The following is an 18,368-nucleotide window of genomic DNA, read 5'->3' as shown; positions in this document are numbered from 1 at the left end:
ATATATATCCTTTATAGTTTGTGCCAAAGAACCAAATTTATTCTTTTACCTGTACCCTAGTTTTCAAAAAAATGGATGAATGAGTAATGAGTAGTGTCTCATGTGAAACCACATGAGACCATTTTACACCCCCCCACACACACACATTTTTTTTTTTTGAGTCAGTGCACAGGTTGGAGTGCAGTGGTACAATCACAGCTCACGACAGCCTTGCCCTCCTGGGTTGAAGTGATCCTTCCACCTCAGCTTCCTACGTAACTGGGACTACAGGCATGTGCTACCATGTTTTGCCTGGCTTTCTTTGTTTTTAATTTTTATTTTTGTAGAGATGAGATCTCGCTGTGTTGCCTAGGCTGACCCTGGAATTCCTGGGCTCAAGCAGTCCTCTCACCTTGGCCTCCCAAAGTGCTGGGATTACAGGCATGAGCCACTGTGTTAGGCCTCATTTAATATTATATTCATTCTCTGCAGCTTTTGTTTTTGTTTATACACTGGATGATAACTGAATCATCTAATTCTAGATAGGGTTACTCAGATGAATCATTACATATTTTTGGTGTTTAATGTGAAGAGTCAGTTCTTCCATATCATCATAGCTGGCTAGGCAAGCCATAAAATGACTGATAGTATTGATAGAGCTGTAAGCCAGTAAGTAATATCCAATTTCTTCAGTGTGTAGCTTACAGATTGTAAAGAAATACATTGTCATAATCTGCCTGAAGCAGGAAATAATTTCTTTTAGTTGAGTATGAATTTAGGTTTACATTGAAGCAACCTAAAGATCAGATGTGACTCACAAATTGAAATGATAACTTTTTAATTCTTAAAAATGATGTGATTTTAGGAACGTATCTGTATTTTCAGTGTTATTAATGTAAAATGTATCATTTACTTTGTATACCCTTTTGCTGCTTTTTATCTGATATTTACTTCATCTTTTGTACTTAGAAAACAGTTTTTTGTTGCAATTTCTATTTGTACTCCTCACTCTGGGTTACTTTCTTATTTGTTTGTTTGTACTGTCCTGCTTCATTTATTATCTTTAAAACATTTAAAAGACTCCAGCCTGGGTGACAGAGTAAGACTCCAACTCAAAAAAACAAAAAAACTTTAAAGATAAATCATAAGACATTAATATGAATCACAGTTTATCTAGTTGAACTCAGCCCAGTCATTTAATGTAACATGAATTTAGTCAGATGTCAATTTAACCCCATGTTTTCCCAAGGGATTTGTTTGTGATTCTTTCTGCACTTGATTTTAGCCAAAAGGCCAAAAAGCGATTGCCTGTAATTAATTCTTTTTTCCTTTTTTTTTGAGTTGGAGTCTCACTCTGTCACCCAGGCTGGAGTGCAGTGAGTGGCACACTCACAGCCATCCCATTGTCGACCTGCTGGTCTCAGATGATCCTTCTGCTTCAGCCTTCTAAGTAGCCGGAACTACAGGCCTGCGTGGCCATGCCCGGCTAATTGTTTGATTTGTTGTAGAGATGAGGTCTCGCCAAGTTGCCCAGGCTGTTCTTGAACCCATGGGCTCAGGCAGTTCTCTCACCTCAGCCTCCCAAAGTGCTGGGATTGTAGGCTTGAGCCACTGGGCCTGGCCTGTAATTAATGCCTGATCTACATAACCTTAATCTCAGAATTTCCATTAAATAATTCTAGTGACTGTCTTTTTGATACATTAGTCGACAATAAACACTATAGGATGCTTTCTTTAAATAGCATTAGCATGGAGATGTTGTGTGATTTTGATTGTTTGATTAGCAATTCATTTTATTTGGGGATTATTTTGCTAAAAGAAAATGAGTGTCACTTTTGTTTGAATGAATTTTCTGGTTTATCATTTTAATTACTTTTCTATGGGTCTTCCACAGAATCCTGCTGCATCACAGAAGCTGGAAGTTCTGATGTTCCATTGAAATCACAATGGAAAGTCTTGGCTTGACTGGTAAGAGCAGCACTGAGGGTGCATTTTACTTATCTGGAAGCAGTGAGACAGTCAAGAACCCTGTGCAATCAGAGCTGATCTAAACGTTTTCCTGTCTGATAGATTCACCTTCCATGTTAAAGTGTGGCTCTTGTATATTTTTTCTTGTAAATTTTATTAATTTTTTTAAAGTGACATTTTAATCTCCATTATCAAGTAAGTTAAAAATTTTTTAAATCATAAACATTTTTAAATTACCTGATTTGTTCCACCACAGTAATGCGTTATTGGTGAAAGTCAATTTGTTGAAATCCTAGATATTTAGAGGTTATATGCCTAAATAAATATTAAACAGGTCTATTCCCCAAAAGCTATTTTTTTGTACTGCCTTTGGCTTTAATTGGAAAATGAATCAGTATCAAATCATTATGGATTTTTTATGTATTAAAAGTAATAGAGGCGTGTGTAGTTGTATCGTGAAGCTACTTTAAATATGAAAGCCAGACAATGAAGAAAAAGTTGAGATTTTAAAATACATACATGTTACAAATTTTATCAAACTCTGAAACTCATAGATACTATCTGTTGTTTTGTATGTAAGTTATTTTCCAAGGTGTTGGTTTAGGAAAAAAAAATTTTAACTTTTAAAATATGGCAATAACGTTTTAAAAATGATCACTTAAATATGTAGAATTTGTATATTCTGGGATTAAAATGTATGATTGCTTTACTGATACCTGAATACTTTATGGTAAACTGATGATTTTTAAGACTGAGGAACTTGGTGTAAATTAAAATGAACAAATATAGTAAATATTGTTTAGTTGCAGTTTTCAGGAAAGCAACTTATTCTTTAATAATTTTCCAATTAATTTAAAGTTAATCTAAGTCTTTCCTGTTTTAAGTAGTTTTGTTAGCTTATCAAATCTTCCTAGAATATCTGTGTCTGCCTTCCCCTTTGAGTAAATATATGACTACATGTTGCTTTTGTGATGTGAGCATAAATATAAGGCCTCTGAACCAGTCTCCTGAATGTCATTGTCTAGAATTGTACACATAGTGCAATACATGCAACTTACTTGAATATTTATTTACTATAGGATATTCAAACAAAAGAATCTTAATGCCAGTGAAAAGATTAGAACTTAATTATCATTTTTCCTCTGCTCTACTATCCTTGAAGGCACACCTGTTACAAATTCAAATTCTAAATTTAAGAATGCCAGTCAGACTACAGTTAATTAGGATTTTACTGAGTCAGCAGTATAGACTATGGACTATTCAAAAATCAATAGAAAAATTTCAAATATATTCCTAGTTGCTAATCTAAGAGAGAATTGAATATGGTGAAGTTTAAAGAAAATTAAATATGTGACAGAATTTTGAATTTACTAAATACGAATATATATGTAGAAAGTACAACTTAGTGAGACCTCATCTCTACAATAAGTAAAAAATTAGCTGGGCGTGGTAGCGTGTACCTGTAGTTCCAGCTACTTGGAAGACTGAGGCGGAAGGATCACTAGAGCCCAGCAGGTCGAGGCTGCAGTGGCCGGGAGCGGCCACTGCACTCTAGTCTGGGTGACAGAGTAAGACTCCAACTCAAAAAAAAAAAAAAAAAAAGAAAGTACAGCAAAGCACTTTAACTGATCTGGTCAGAAAAACTAAGGCATGAACCAACATTAGTATCACAATCTTCACTAAGTAGCCATTTGATTTATGACTTCTGAATATTAATCAGATTATTGTAAGAAAATATATTTTATTGACTATATGCACAAATTGACAGAAATTCAAATTGCTGGTAAAATTTAAGAAGAAAACTTAATTGAAGATTACTAAGACTACATACTTATAGCTTACATGTATGCTTGTCTTAAATACAGAATTAACTAAGAAATAGAAAAGATGCCATACAAAACCAGGAGTAATTTAGGAAACAAATCCTGGAAGATGCTACTTGACAAAATAATGGCAGGGTCCAATAAATTTGGAAAACATGTGATATCTGTCAACTTAGGCAAAATTATATTTCATTATCAAAATAATCCCCAAATCTTAGTGGTTTGTGGAAATATTTTGACAATAATGTCTACAAAATCTACTACTGCTTTTTTAGAGTGTATGCATATAGTATATTGACAATTCCAGGAAGTCCTCCAGTAAATGAAACTGTTTAACATGTAAAATTATTTGACTATGAATCTTTTTGTTGTTGTTAAATGAACACTGTGACAAGTTTAAGGAATAAAGAATTGATACAATTCAGGAATTTCCTGAACTTTTGAACCTTAAAACTTTTCCTAACATTTAGAAAAGTTTCTAGTACCTATAATAGACTTGCATTATTATTTTTAAGTGGTTTTTAAAATGAATGACAATTACTGCAGGCTGGACCCTCTGCAGTTTGCATACAGAGGTAGAGAAGGGAAATATGATACTCATAGTAATTTCTTACCTATGTATAATAGGTTACAGAACTTTGACAGATACCTAATTTGGTACAAGAGGAGAATGCGGAAATGAGTACTTTGCTACCGGATATGATAGTAGCCAAATGCCTTTGTCTGCTTAAGTTCAATTTCAAGAATCATTCTAGTGATAAAGAGTGTAGACAGCATAGGAAATGTAACAGTTGTATCCCAGGAGTTTTCTTTCTTTCTTTTTTTAAAAAATTTTTCCTTTGAAGATGTGAGATACAATTCAAGGTTAGGTATACAAATGTTCATTATGCAGGTACCCTTGCTGATGAGGTGTGCCCCCACCTCCCCTGGCAGTTTCCAACTACTGCCAATCCCTTTCTTATGGTATTATGATAATTGTTCAAGGACCACTTATGAGTGAGAACATATGATACTCAGTTCTTTGTTTCTGTGATAGATCACTCAGTGGTATAGACTCTAAGTCCATTCAGGTTGCTGCATCGTTCATAATTTTGTCCTTTATGTCTACATAATATTCCATCGTGTATATGTACCACTTTTTTCTATCTAGTCCTCTTTTGGTGGGCAGTACAGTTGGTTCCATGTTCTTGCTTTTGTAAATAATGCTGCAGTAAACATGGATGTGCAGGTATCTTTTTCATAGAGTGATTTGAGTTCCTCCGATATCCCAGCAGTTTTCTAAAGTGACCTTCACCTGAGGTCACATTCAGTATACAGTGACTTTTGCATCATCATTTCTTAAGTCTTCTAGAAAATTGCTAACACGTAGAACTCCTCAACAATATTGATTTATGAAAAAACCTTGTTACCAGACCTGTCTGGATTAAGACGACTTAGAGATCCAGGGGTTTGTAAAAATAATGTTTTGTTTGATAGTTTATAGTTCCTTAAGATTGGGGGTAAGGAACATGGTTAGACGTCTGTTTTTTTTAAACATATACAATGAAAGGTTAGACAGAAAGACAGTATAGCAAAACATAGTTTTTAGATTCAGAGAAATCCTAGTTTGGGCACTTTTTAATGAAAAGAATTTGTGGTATTATATTTGACCTCTTTGAAATTTTGTTTTCTCATTGTAGTATGGGGACAATGATCTCTACATTGTAGGATTGTGTAAATTCAATGAAGCAGTTGTGTTAATTGCCCGACAATAGTATGTGGCACATAGAAGCACTGGCAGTTTAAAATTGTGTTTAAAAAGAAAAATGTGATCAAAGTTCAAGAAGCTTGATACCCTGTAAAATACCTCTGATAGTGTATATGTATCTAAAATATGTTTTTGTATTTATATATAAACATACACACACACACCCCAAGGATTTAAAAAGAATTGTCCCAAATGTATTAGAACCTGTACATTCTTCTGTAGATCGATGGAAATTGGAAGTGGTTTTATCCTTACTGCTGAAAGAAAGGGTGAGTCTTATAGAAATGTTACTCTATTGTCTAATGATTCATTTCTTGCTACTGAGAATTTAGAAGTCCAGAGGACAGAGTGATGACCAAGAGTAGATATACTGTATGGCCTTAACTCTTATAATAATGAAGTTGCATAAAGCTGAAAAAAAAATCAAATTTTATAAAATCTTGAGGTACAAGGTAAAGGAACAGGAGATAGTGCCACTGAAATGTTTTTCACTATATAGAGCAAATGCTATTGGTTTCAGAAGGGATCAGCATTTCTGTTTCAAGATTTTTATGTTACTATTCTCTAATGAAGGTTTAATTATTTAGACATCTTAGACAGTTTCTCTATTGGTGTCCTCTTGTATTCTCAGAATCAAGTACAGCGTACTAATACCTTTTATGATTCAATGCCTTATGCTTTTTCTAAAATGACTTTTATTTGTTTAATTTGAAATAGCACATGTGAATAAGAATGATTTTTTGTGTGTGAATTCTTCAAATTGTTCCAGACTCTTCGTTTTATAAAAGCATCTTTGTAACGACTAGTTACTTTTTCAACTGTATTATCAGTAGAGTAAAACTATCTCAAAAATATAAACTCTTCTTCAGCGCTTGTATTACTCTACTCGGGTTGTCATAACATGTAACAAAATACATAAGACTGGGGGCTTAAAAAGCAGACATTTAGGTGCACAGTTTTGGAGGATAGAGGTCTATGATTAAGGTGCTAGCAAATTTGGTTTCTGGAGAGGTCTCTCTTCCTGACTTGAACACAGCTGTGTTCTTCTTGCTGTTTCCTCACATGGTGTATATGTAAAGAGAGTGAGCCTTGGTGTCTCATCCTCTTCTCATAAATATACCACTTATGGACTAGGACACCGGTATGACCTTGCTTAACCTTCATTTTCGATTTAAAGGCAGTATCCTGTCACATTGGAGATCAGGGCTTCAACATAAGAATTTCAAGCGGGACACAGTTCCATCTATAACATGAGTAGTTGTTTTTCTGTATCCAAGAATGAAAGGAAAGTGTTAAAAAATACTTATTTATGTTATTTAATCTATAAACAAGAAATCTGGTTTTTATAATCTTCTAAGATTCTAATAATATCTTCAGTACCTTTGAGGTGTGAGACATTTGAAATTACTGAATTCATATTTCTTCCACTTTGAAGTCACTGCTTATGAAGATTCTTACAAGTGAAGGAATCAAGTCTAAGTACTTTAAAATGAGAGGGATTTATGTAATGGAGGAATTACATCATTGCAAAAATTGACTTCCATGTGTATTCATTGTTATCTAGGAATAAAATGTATTTGAAAATTAAATTGATGAACAAGACAACTACTTTTTTGAGTGATATCTACTTCTGTTTACTCTGTCAAGCGAATTCACATTTTTTAAGGCAATATTCTCTTACTTTTGTGAGTCAGTTGAGAATGCAAACAGGGAATGGCATGCACTTAAGATTTTGCTAAACTGAAAAAAAAACCATGTATTTGAAATAATGTCAACAGAAGTCAAGAGTCCTTAATTTGATATAGCAATCTATTTATTGTCCTGCCTCCTTAGCTTCCTTCTTCCCCCCTTTTCCTCTGTTATCAGCTCTTAAGTTAGAGAATGGTTGCTTGGATTTCTCAAGCAATAGTCTAAATGCAATGCATTGAATTTGGAATATCTGTGTAGAACTTCTTTCTACTTTATGGTATTATAGTTTTTCTATTAGGCAAGCCACTTGAGGAGTACTTGGGATTAGTGAAGAGTAAATAGCACATTTACTTGTTGGATGTAGATGTAGGCTCAAATTCACTTTCTTTATTTTATCTTTGAACAATTTTTTGTGTGTGTATATGTGTTCTCTGCCATTAGAACAATTTCAGTTTCTGGTGATTTGGCATCTGTCTACAACAAAAAAATAATAAAAAGAAAACAAACCTTTGAGACAAATACTTTGTAGGCCAGCCGCTGTGACACAAGTCTGTAATCCTAGCACTTTGGGAGGCTGAGTTGAGAGGATGTCCTGAGCCCATGGGTTCGAGACCAGCCTGGGCAACTTGATGAGACCTCATCTCTACAGTAAATCAAAAAAGTTAGCCAGGTGTGGTAGGTATGCCTATAGTTCTGGATACTTGGAAGGTTGAGGCAGAAAGATCACCTGAACCCAGCAGGTTGATGCTGGGGTGACCACCGTACTCCAGCCTGGGCGATGGTGTGAGACTCCAACTAAAAAAAAAACAAAACTCAATTTGTAGATATCAAGTCACCTCTGTATAGACTAAGGGATGAGCTATTGAGTAGTGATCTAATTTTGTGGCTCAGTTTAATTAGTTGAAATGTAATTTTTCACTCTTTTGTCCACTTTTGATTTTCGTCTTCCCCAAAAGCTATTTATGAAATTACTCAAACTCAAGAACCTTATATATAATGAATTTAGGCAGTGTATTTCTTCTCAACAGTAGGATCAGTCTACTGATTGTACAATTCCCTAGTTAAGGACAGTATAAATATAATCAGGCATAATGTCATATGCTTAATGCTATTCTGAAAAGTGTTGACTAAGTTAAGTATTTTTTGTATCAGGGTCTGTATTTCCTCTGACTTCTACTATGGAGAGAAGTGTGTTTTCCCAGGAAAATAAATAAATCTAATAGGGAGGAAATTGCTCAACACATTTCTGTCTCAGAATTTTCATTGCATTTAATTGTAAAACACTCATTTATTGGATATTCTGTATATACACACAAAAGTGTATGTCTGTATGAGTACATGGATGTAGTTTGATTGAACTTCTTTAAGATGCTAAGGAACTTAAGTTTGTGCAAGAAAGTCTGTTTTGTGTGCAGTTGCATTCCCAAAATCTAGAAACAGTGCCTTGCACATGGGAGTTTCTTAATAAATATATGGCCAATTATTATGACAGGAATTCACCCATCTTTAACTTGTAATCCACCAAATTTGATATTACTAAGCATGCCCTGGGCTGTATGGGAATAGTTACATCCCAGATTGAGTTTGGGGAGAGGAGTGTCTTCAAAATATACTTTAAGTTTGCAGTTGGTTCTATAATCAATAGATGTTAGTGGGCCTGAAAACTTAAAATGAGCCACAAAATATTTCTGTGTACCTGTTGGCTCATTTGTAGCTTACACTGAATCAGCAAATGTTTGTTAAGACTTGTTAGTAGTCTTCTAATAAGTGATAGTGTCTAACACTTCATCAACAACCCTATGAGGGGAGCACATGTGCAGGTTGTGAGTTGTAACGCAGGCAAAGTTGTTCATGCTGGGCTTTAGGAGATGTAGTTACTCTGTACCAGAAAGGTTGACTGAAGTCCACTTTTAGGGGTTTTGTTCTGGGAACATTTTTAAGGGTATTTCTGTATTCAAATTGATCTGTGAAGATGATAGATAAGAATGCGGTGTTTGGGTTTTACATTGTCTTTTATAACCTGCTTAGTTTAATTTGCAGTTGTTCTGCCACTGCTGTGGCTCTATTACTCTTCTTAAAAAACAGATGAATTATTTATTTCAGTTTTCCTCAACATTTACTGTAAGACCATTTACTGCCAAGTGTCTCTTTATGGCAGAAGTATTTCATTTTGGGTAGTGTTTTAAGATACTAAACATTACGATAGGCACTTGGAATGCATACGTTTCTTCAGAGAGCCAGCCAGACGTGGAGGAATGGGCTTCTAAACAGGGCTAAGCTACCATTTATGGTGAGCACTATCTAAATAAGTTGTGCCACACTAATTACACTGAAGAATTGCTAAATAAAGAGACAGTCAAACCTACCAAATGTGAGGTGTATCCAAATGCACGGTAGTTTTTACTCTTTTATCAATGCAGGACCACATGGATGAACATGTACATGAAACTCTGTTCATGCTCCCAATGTAGTTTTTGAATCCTAATGTGTTTTCAGCATTGTTAGAGTTATGAAATCATCAAATAGGTGTATTATAAAGCAGTCAGTAGAGGAGAGTTTGAAGCAGCTACTGACAATTCCCTTAAATACCAAACCTCTTTTTTATAGCAGTCATTTTGTCAGACCATTTGAAGGACAGAAGCATACAGATCATCTTTCCATTCGTTTGGTGAAGTGAACATGTAAATAAATGATAACGTTTTCAGTTTTGGAAGTTCAGTAGTTCTGGCTAAAATGATGGGTGTTGCCTTTATTATTCACTTAAAGTCTCACTTTTTAGAGAAAATAAATCCTTTTAAAAGGGCTATTATAATATATTTTTTGATAGTAAAGGTATCCCAATCATGTCTCTTTTTATGAGCTTTTCCTTAATCAGCAAAATTCATAGAATTTTTAACCAGTTATTTATATTGTAATAGAATATTGTATACATTGGTGTTTATAATGTACTTCTGAAAAAACATTGCAGAACTTTTTCTTCCTAATATGTATAAGTATCTTTATTCTTATCTCTAGACTGAACTGCATAATGCTCACTATTGCTTCCTGGAGATTAATATGGATAAGCAGAAAGTTAAGAATTTTCTTATAGAAAATAAATTTAAATGCATCTCCCCGCCCCCACCCCCATCTTTTGAACTATAGAGTGATCTCTTTGAAGCAAGGTCTGTGGAGTCAGATGGAATAAACCATACCCAGCTGTTTAGTATAATTGGGATGTGGGAAACTTACTTAGCTTTATCTGTGAAATGGGGCAAAAAACAACCATGTAAGATTGTTAAGAGGGTTAAGTTTTCTGGAGGGTGTAATGGCAACCCAACATACGGCAAGGACTATTAAGAAAATGTGTTGCTAAAATAGACAGTGGGTCAAAAGTGACCTGTGCCTTTTCTGCTTCTTGCTTGTTCCTTAACATGCAATTTCATGCATGTTACACATTCACAACCAGGGAAACGTCCAGCTTCAAATTGCACATATTTATTATGTTGGAAAAGTCTTCATTGAATACAGGATGGATTTGCTTTAAATCATTAGGAAAGAATAGCATTTACTCTTATTATTGTTAGATATCTTAACATATTTTCTATATAAATTGTGATACAAAGTTTGGTTTTTAGTTTCACTTCTCCCAGTTTTGCATAAAGCCCAAACATATGGAAATATTAGGAAATAACTCATCTATAATTCAATAGGTTATAGGTATTTAAGAGTATTATTGTTACATGCTGTTAGTATTATTTAATCCAAATAGTATGTAAATTTTTAGACGTAAGAGTAAATTGGTACAGTCTAGATAATTTTCTTCAAAGATTGAAATTATTTTAACAGAATAATGAAATATAGTATGAATTCTTAATGATAATTCATAAAGTATGATAGTTTTTTTTTTTAGTTTGTTTTTAAGACACAGAGTCTTACTCCACTACCCAAACTAGAATGCACTAGTGCATCATAACTCACTGCAGCCTTGAACTGACCACAGACAATCCCCCCACCTCAGTCTCCTGAGTAGCTGTGACAACAAGTGCACACCACAACACCCAGCTAGTTCATTTTAATTAATTATAGAGACAAAAATCTCACAATATTGCCCAGGCTGGTCTTGAACTCCTCCTGGCCTTAAATGATCCTCCCACCATAGTCTCCCAAAGTATTAGGATTATAGGCGTGAGCCACCATGCCTGGTTAAGAGCTATTTAAAAAAAAAAAAATCATTAGACACTGATACAGTTTTTTAAATTGAGTTAAATAGCAATTCAATCATGACCTTACTCTGCTAGTAAATTTATAAACTAGAAAAGAAATACAAAATTTTTCTTCATTTTTAGTCAGTGGTTTATCATCTTCTGATTAATTGGTCCAAGAAGGAAGCATTTTCCTATATCTTCGTACAATGCTCTGTGAATATATTTACTTTCTAATAATTATCAGACACATAGACATAAAAACCAATACAACTTGGTCTCTGTTCCTCGTATCAGTAACTGTTTTATTGCTTTTGAATATCTCTCAACAATTAATATATTTAAACTTGTTTTGAAGGTAATTTAATACCATCTATGAAATACTTTGATTCCTTCTAAAAGCTGCTCTATTAAGTTAGTGTATGTGTTAAGTGTTTGTGGTTCTTTTATAGCAGTTTTGCCTATTCCTAGAAAACTATGTAAACATCCCAAACATAATAACCAACATAAAACCAAACATAACCAACCATGTATTTTATAGGCTTCAATTTATACTTTTAAAGTTATTAACTGTATACTGAGAAATCTAAACCTTTCCTGTCCACCTGTAAGAGTGTTTGCCCTCTGGATCATTATCCTTCTCTAATCTTTCTCTGTTCTGTTTCTTTTTAGAACCTGAACTGTCTACAGTAATTTTACTGGACAAATGTTTTCTTTAAAGATAAAGTAATATATTTCTAGCCCTCTGTATAGCTAATATATATTTAATAGCGTTACTATGTACAAGGCAGTACATTAGACACTGTCATGGTCATGATGATAATATAAGGCAAATTCTAGGCACAAAGAAGGAGATATATAAATAAACTTTATGAAGAAGAGTACTGAGTTCTGAGGAAGATTCTAAATTCCAATGAAGGATATCAAGGAAGACTACACTGAGGAGGAAATACAGAAGTCTGGAAGAGTGAACAGACTTTTTTTTTTGCCAGTTGTGTGGAATATATGTAAAGTTCAAATAGGAAACTTTCGTGCAAAGGCAGATGTAAGAGGGTCTTAAATATCAGGGTGAGTTTACTTTTTTTCTATGAAAGGCATATGGACCACTGAAAATTTTTGAGCAGATGATATATAAATGAGATGAGATGGATTAGAAGGAAAAAGAAGTAGATGTTGGAAAGATTAGTTTAGAGGGCTTTAGCATTATCCTAGGTAAGAATAAATTCATTCTTCTAGTAGGACATTGATTGTTATAAATGGGACTATTATGAGAGACATTATGAATGTATCTTGAAATATTTTGGGTTGAATTATTCAGTTCACAAAATCAATTATAAGGCTTTCCAATTTACAGGGCAAAAATTAAAGGATACTCAGTTTTAAGGATTCCTTCAATGAAGATTTTCTGAAACACTTGATGCCTACTACTACAAAGGGGGGGATCCAAAAAACCTGGAATTTATTTATAAAAAAATTGTGTATTCTTACATTAAACTTCAGTCACCTTCAAAGTACTTTCTGTTACATGCTGTACATCTATAGAGATGCTTTTTCCACTGCTCAAAACAGTTTTTGAACTCATCAGTGTTGATGCCTTTTAGTGCTTCTGCTGTTTTTTTTTTTTTTTTTCACCTCTTCCACACTGGAAAACATTTTCTTTGAGAACTTTTTCATCCTGAGAAACAAAAAAATAGTTTTAAAATAGCAAGATAGGGTGAATAGAGAGGGTGGGGCCTAGGGGCCATGCCATTTTGGGTCAAAAATTGCTGAACACTCAGTGTGGTGTGGGCAGGTGCACTCATAAATCACTCATCATGAAATAGGCAAACACATTGAAAGGAACCTCAAAAAAGATTTACTGAAGCTGAATGCATCCTCTCACAACAACACTAGCTGGTACACTGATGCTGATGGGTTCCTTGAATGCTTACCTAGTGGAGGAAGCCTCTACTATGAGACACCCATTCTCCAAAATATAATTCCATTTTTTTGCGGGGGGAGGATTCGCCTCCTATTTGGCGTGCGCGCGCGTGCGTGTGTGTGTGTATTTAATATAGTAAATTCAGTTTTCACTGTGTTTCTCGAAGAATATACCTTTTAGATATCTGTTACCAGAACCAATTTAAAAACTACTAACCTACAGAACTTGGCAATAGACTGAACTTATTTTGAGGGTGTAAAGAGATAGTAAGAGGAAAGGAGACGTTAGAGGTGTCCCTGCAAGTCCTAGTGACTTAATTTAAGTATGGTTCACAAGAGTGCTAATACTGCCACCAGAAGTTAGGAGATAGTAGTAGAGATTGATTTGTGGGAGGGGGAGGTGAAGCTTGGGATGGATTGAATTTGAAGCACATAGAGGATATCCATGAGATTATGTTTAGGATGTAGGTATAATTTGAGATGAATTTGGAAGACATTCAGGCGGAAGATAGGTATAGTTTAAGAGAGGTAGAGCTGCAACTTTGTAATTGGAGAAAGACAATAAGTCTAAGGACAGAACTTTTTAAATACTTGCCTATTCTTTGTTAAGGGAAGTCTGAAAGTAAGAAAATCCATCAGATCTGTGGTGCAGAAAGCAAGAGAACAGTGCTGTGCAATATGAGGAAGAGTTTCAAGATCGACAAGTTGAAAAATTTAGAAACATCTAAATGCCTGAAAAAGGTTCTTTGAGTTAGTGATCCAGATGTGAATATGCCTTTGGAGAACGCAGTTTTTATAGAGTGGTCAAAGCAAAAGCCGTGGTGGGTAATGCTTCTAGTATTCCCCCTTTCAGTGCCAAGTTCTTGATTCCCTTTTTAGCTGAAACTGTATGTTGAGTCACTATCTTCATTGAGTAATCTATAATGATTTACAGATCCTCTCCTGGGGAGCATAGAACTCATCTTCTATAAATGTAATTATAACAGTCTTTTCTTCAAATATGTTATCTTAGACTGTTTTAAATCAATGCTTAGCCAGGTGCGAATATTATTTCCTCAAACACACTGAGGTGACTTTCCTTAAAATGGCATTGGTAAACATACTTCCTAAATGTCTCACCCATAGGACTTATATTTATTACAATTGGCATTACAGAGGGATGAATAACGAATTCTCTGTCACTGTCAGCTCTTCTTTTATACTAAATGCAGCGATACTTTAAATAAGGTCTACTCTTTTAATAAAGATTCTTTAGAAAGCTCTTCCGTGTAGTTGGGCCACCTGCATATGCAATTTCTAGGCTAAGAACCAGATACATAGCCACTTTTGTTTTCCTCTGCAGAGAATGGTGGTAAAGATAAACATGCTCACCTCAGGTAGTAGTGATGATTATAATGATTAAAAGCTGCAACTGTTACTTGTATTTTATGTGCTAATTTTTATGTGTGCATATATGTGTTTATATATTTTTTTTATTCCCTAATCTTCACAGTGGCACGTCGAGGTCGTTGTCATATTCCCATTTTAGATATGAGAGAACTGAGATTCAGAACATTCAAATACATTGTCTGAACTTCTTAACTAATTAAAGACAGAGCTAGGATTCAAATCCAGCTCTTTCCTACTTTCAAAGACTGTGTTCTTTATATAGTCCGTGCAGTTTTAAGATGTATTTGAAACATGATCCGTAATACCTTTGATGGCTACTACTCACACCAGTTTGGGAGCTGAGTACCTCATTACTCATCTACTAACTCAGGAAGAACAGATCACTACTTTTCATTTGCTTAAGTAAACATACTATCATATGCCATTGTTGGTCAGGCGCTCTTCTTTATACTTAATACTATTATGTATACTTAATCTTCACATCAATCTGATGAGGGGTACAGGTGTATTCATGTTTCATTATGAATTCATACACCCATCACTTAGATTTGGCCACTAACATTTTACTATATTTATCTTTTTGCCTGTCTATTGTCTGTTCCTCTCTCTATCCCACATCAGTTCAACTTAATTTTTGATGCATTTGGAAGTAAATTAAGGACAAAATTACACCTCCCTAAATACTTCAGCATGTATGATATTACCTAGAGGTCAGTATTTTCTGAAGTTTTTTATTCTTATGTAAAATTTGTATTCAGAAAAATATACATCTTAACAGTACATTTTCTGAGTTTTGATAAATGCATACAACTGTGTAGCCCAAATACATATCAAGATGTTGGACACTACTATTGGTAGGTACTTCTTTTTATTCTCATTTTTTAGATAAGGAAACAGGCACAGAGAGTTTAAATAATCTGCCTAAGGTTATGCTGCCAATAAACAACAGAACTGGAAACTCTGGCGATCTGACTGCGGGATTTGTTCTCCTGACCATAGCACCATATACTGCCTTTAGATTACCCTCACATGTTGGGGTATCCTTTTGCATTTGCATTCACATGCATAAACGTAATGTTTATTTTTAACATAAATGTGTGAACACACAAGTGGCACATTGGGTTTAGTGAGAGTAGAAATGTTCTAGTAATGCATTGGATCCTCACAAGAGTTTTTTAGGTAAAATTAAGAGGGATTATATGACAGGGAAATTCCCTTCGTCAGAATACTAGAGTGAATCTCTATGGAATAGCTTTGTCTTAACTGGCATCCGTGATTCATGTTTCCACACATATCGGTGAAGCAATAGTGAATTTCCTAATGGTAACACTGAGGTTCAGAAAATCCTCAAGTGCCACTTTAGCAATTAATGGCAAATTATGTTCAGTATCATTTTTATATTAAGCATTTTTGCTCGTTTATAATTAGAAAATTGTTCATCTATGTGTGGTGTATATAGTTTCACTTATATTGATAACTCAGACTCCAAAATAATAGAATTGACTAATTGGGGATGTATACAGTTATGAAATTTATAAAGCTTTAACAAAGAAACTTAATGAAACTCTTTGACCTTTATAAATAAATTACATAAAAATTTGCGTGGAAATAGATTATATTAAAACTATTTTCTGGTTTGCAATAGTCAGGTGGTCTATCCTGATGAAAAGAAATTGTTAAACTCTAAAGCCTCTTTCCTGCATTATGTTCATACCACAAACCAAATCTTAAAAGTTGATCAGTATTCTTTTCACTACTTAAATATTAAAAAAGCAGCCACCGTGTAATTATTTTAAAAATTCTAAGTATTGCTCAAAAAGCAATTTTTTAAAAAAGCATGTAGTTAATAAAACCTAGCCAGGCACTAGAGGGCAGAGCAGTACTGTACTTTAGGCCTTATTTGAAAATTTCCGGTTTAAAAATTGCTGAACATGATAGAAAATATATTGATGCACAGTTGAATAGAAATTTCTTTGTGTTCTTATTGTCTTATTTTGCTGTGAAATCCAATAACATGCTTACGCTTGTATCAAAGGGCTTTTCTGGCAATTACATCGACTGCTTCCAAAAGGGCATATTATTTAGAAGAGTATGAATATCCCTCAAGAGAAAATATGAATACTTACAAAGAGCAGTTCATTAAATAATTTATATTCTATGGAGTACCTAGAAATTAGATTGCAGTTTATACTTTAGGTGAGACATTATGACAGAACAAGTAACTTTGATACTCGTTCTTTATGAGAACTTACCGCTAAGAATTATTGAAATGTGGAGCATTCTTTTATTTTCCAGTCAGCTGAAATGTGTTGAATCATTAAGACTTTGAAATTACAAAATTGTAGAAGCAAATGAACTAACTCTAGCTTCTTTTTTAAGTGTTAAAATTTTGTCAAGTGACTGTTTAATTTCATCTCTGCTCCAAATATTCTATCATCGTGATATTTTTATTCTGATTTTTTGTGGCATATTTAAAATGTATATTCTAGTCAATAACCTGAGTAATTTGATCCCATAAGATAGAAACTTTTTATCCTGAATTATGTATAGTTTGAATTTTATTTTATAGAAATGATTTGGATTTATATCCATTTCTAATAGGGACAATATAGGATATCAGAAAAAGCAGCGGATTTTGGAATCAAAAGATTTGGGGGCCCCAATTATCATTTATGTACTTGTGACCTTTGACAAGTCATAAAGTCATAAGTCTGACTTATGACTTTCTATATTTTCTATATTGGAAAAAATATTTATTTACAGCTTGGTTATTTCAAGGATTGTGTGTATGTAGTATGTATCTCCAAAGATGAAACCTTGGAAAGATGAATTTTAATGAGTAGATAGAGACTCAGAAAAACCTTAGGAATAACCTTGGAGTGTTTGATTATAGCATACAGTTAGTAACATGAGGGCACCTATTACATGAGTAAGGAGTACTAAAAATGGGGTTTTAAACCAAAACCCAAGTTCCAGTTGCCAGCTTCCTCCCTGTCTCTGAGTTTCTCTGGCTGCTTAATCTATTAACTTCTGACTCTTTTGCTCCTCTCAACTCTTTGTTTCTGTTCTCTGTTTATTTCTATGTTTCCTCTCTCTGTGTTCCTCCTGACTGTCTTTGGTCTCTCTCTGTGTTTTTCTTGTCCCAGGCACCCTCAGGAAGACCTCACGCCTCTAGCAGTACCTGGTATCATCTCCAGCATGTTATAGATGTGGAGGCTTCACTGGGATATTAAGAAATACCAGAGGCGAATTGTTCCACTGTAGTAAGTCTATCAGCATTTCTTAAGTGACTACTGTTCACAGAGCACAGTTGATGGTACTTTGGGGGAAGAAGAATGAGTTAGGGCACAGAACAGAAGAAATACATTTGTAAACTCTCCTCAGTGGCTCTTGTAGGCTGGACACACCTGCAGACAACAACAGCAGCAAATTTAAAAACTGACAAATAATGATACAAATGAGTATGTGGTATGTATGTTGAAGGAGCCCCAGGGTTGATGGAGTAGAGAAAGGCAGGTGGTATTAATCAGGTTTCCTACGTGAGTTTAAAATTAGGTTTTGAACTAGAGGTTGGAAGGGAGACAAGGGAAGAGAGGGTGGAAGTGAGTAATTTCTTTGGGACTTGGCTAGCCTGTGCACTCCCCGGGAATGAATCCCTGATGGGAGGGT

General features: G+C 34.4%; 1 protein-coding gene across 3 annotated transcripts in view; it reads left to right on the top strand.

The window, feature by feature from the left end:
• BBX (BBX, HMG-box containing) overlaps positions 1–18,368 on the top strand; it is a 275,885-nt gene that overhangs the window by 114,122 nt on the left and 143,395 nt on the right. For 2 of the 3 annotated variants that reach the window (XM_021710057.1, XM_021710056.1), the window contains exon 3: positions 1,874–1,947. The exons of the other annotated variant lie outside the window; for it this stretch is intronic. The gene's annotated coding sequence lies outside the window, so the exon portion shown is untranslated. The remainder of the gene's footprint in view (positions 1–1,873; positions 1,948–18,368) is intronic. 3 annotated transcript variants of the gene reach the window in all.

This window comes from Carlito syrichta, unplaced genomic scaffold (genome assembly GCF_000164805.1).
Source record: "Carlito syrichta isolate Samal-C Ts95f unplaced genomic scaffold, Tarsius_syrichta-2.0.1 Scaffold287976, whole genome shotgun sequence".
NCBI classification, from domain to species: Eukaryota; Metazoa; Chordata; class Mammalia; order Primates; family Tarsiidae; genus Carlito; species Carlito syrichta.
This window is presented reverse-complemented; position numbering and strand designations above follow the sequence as displayed.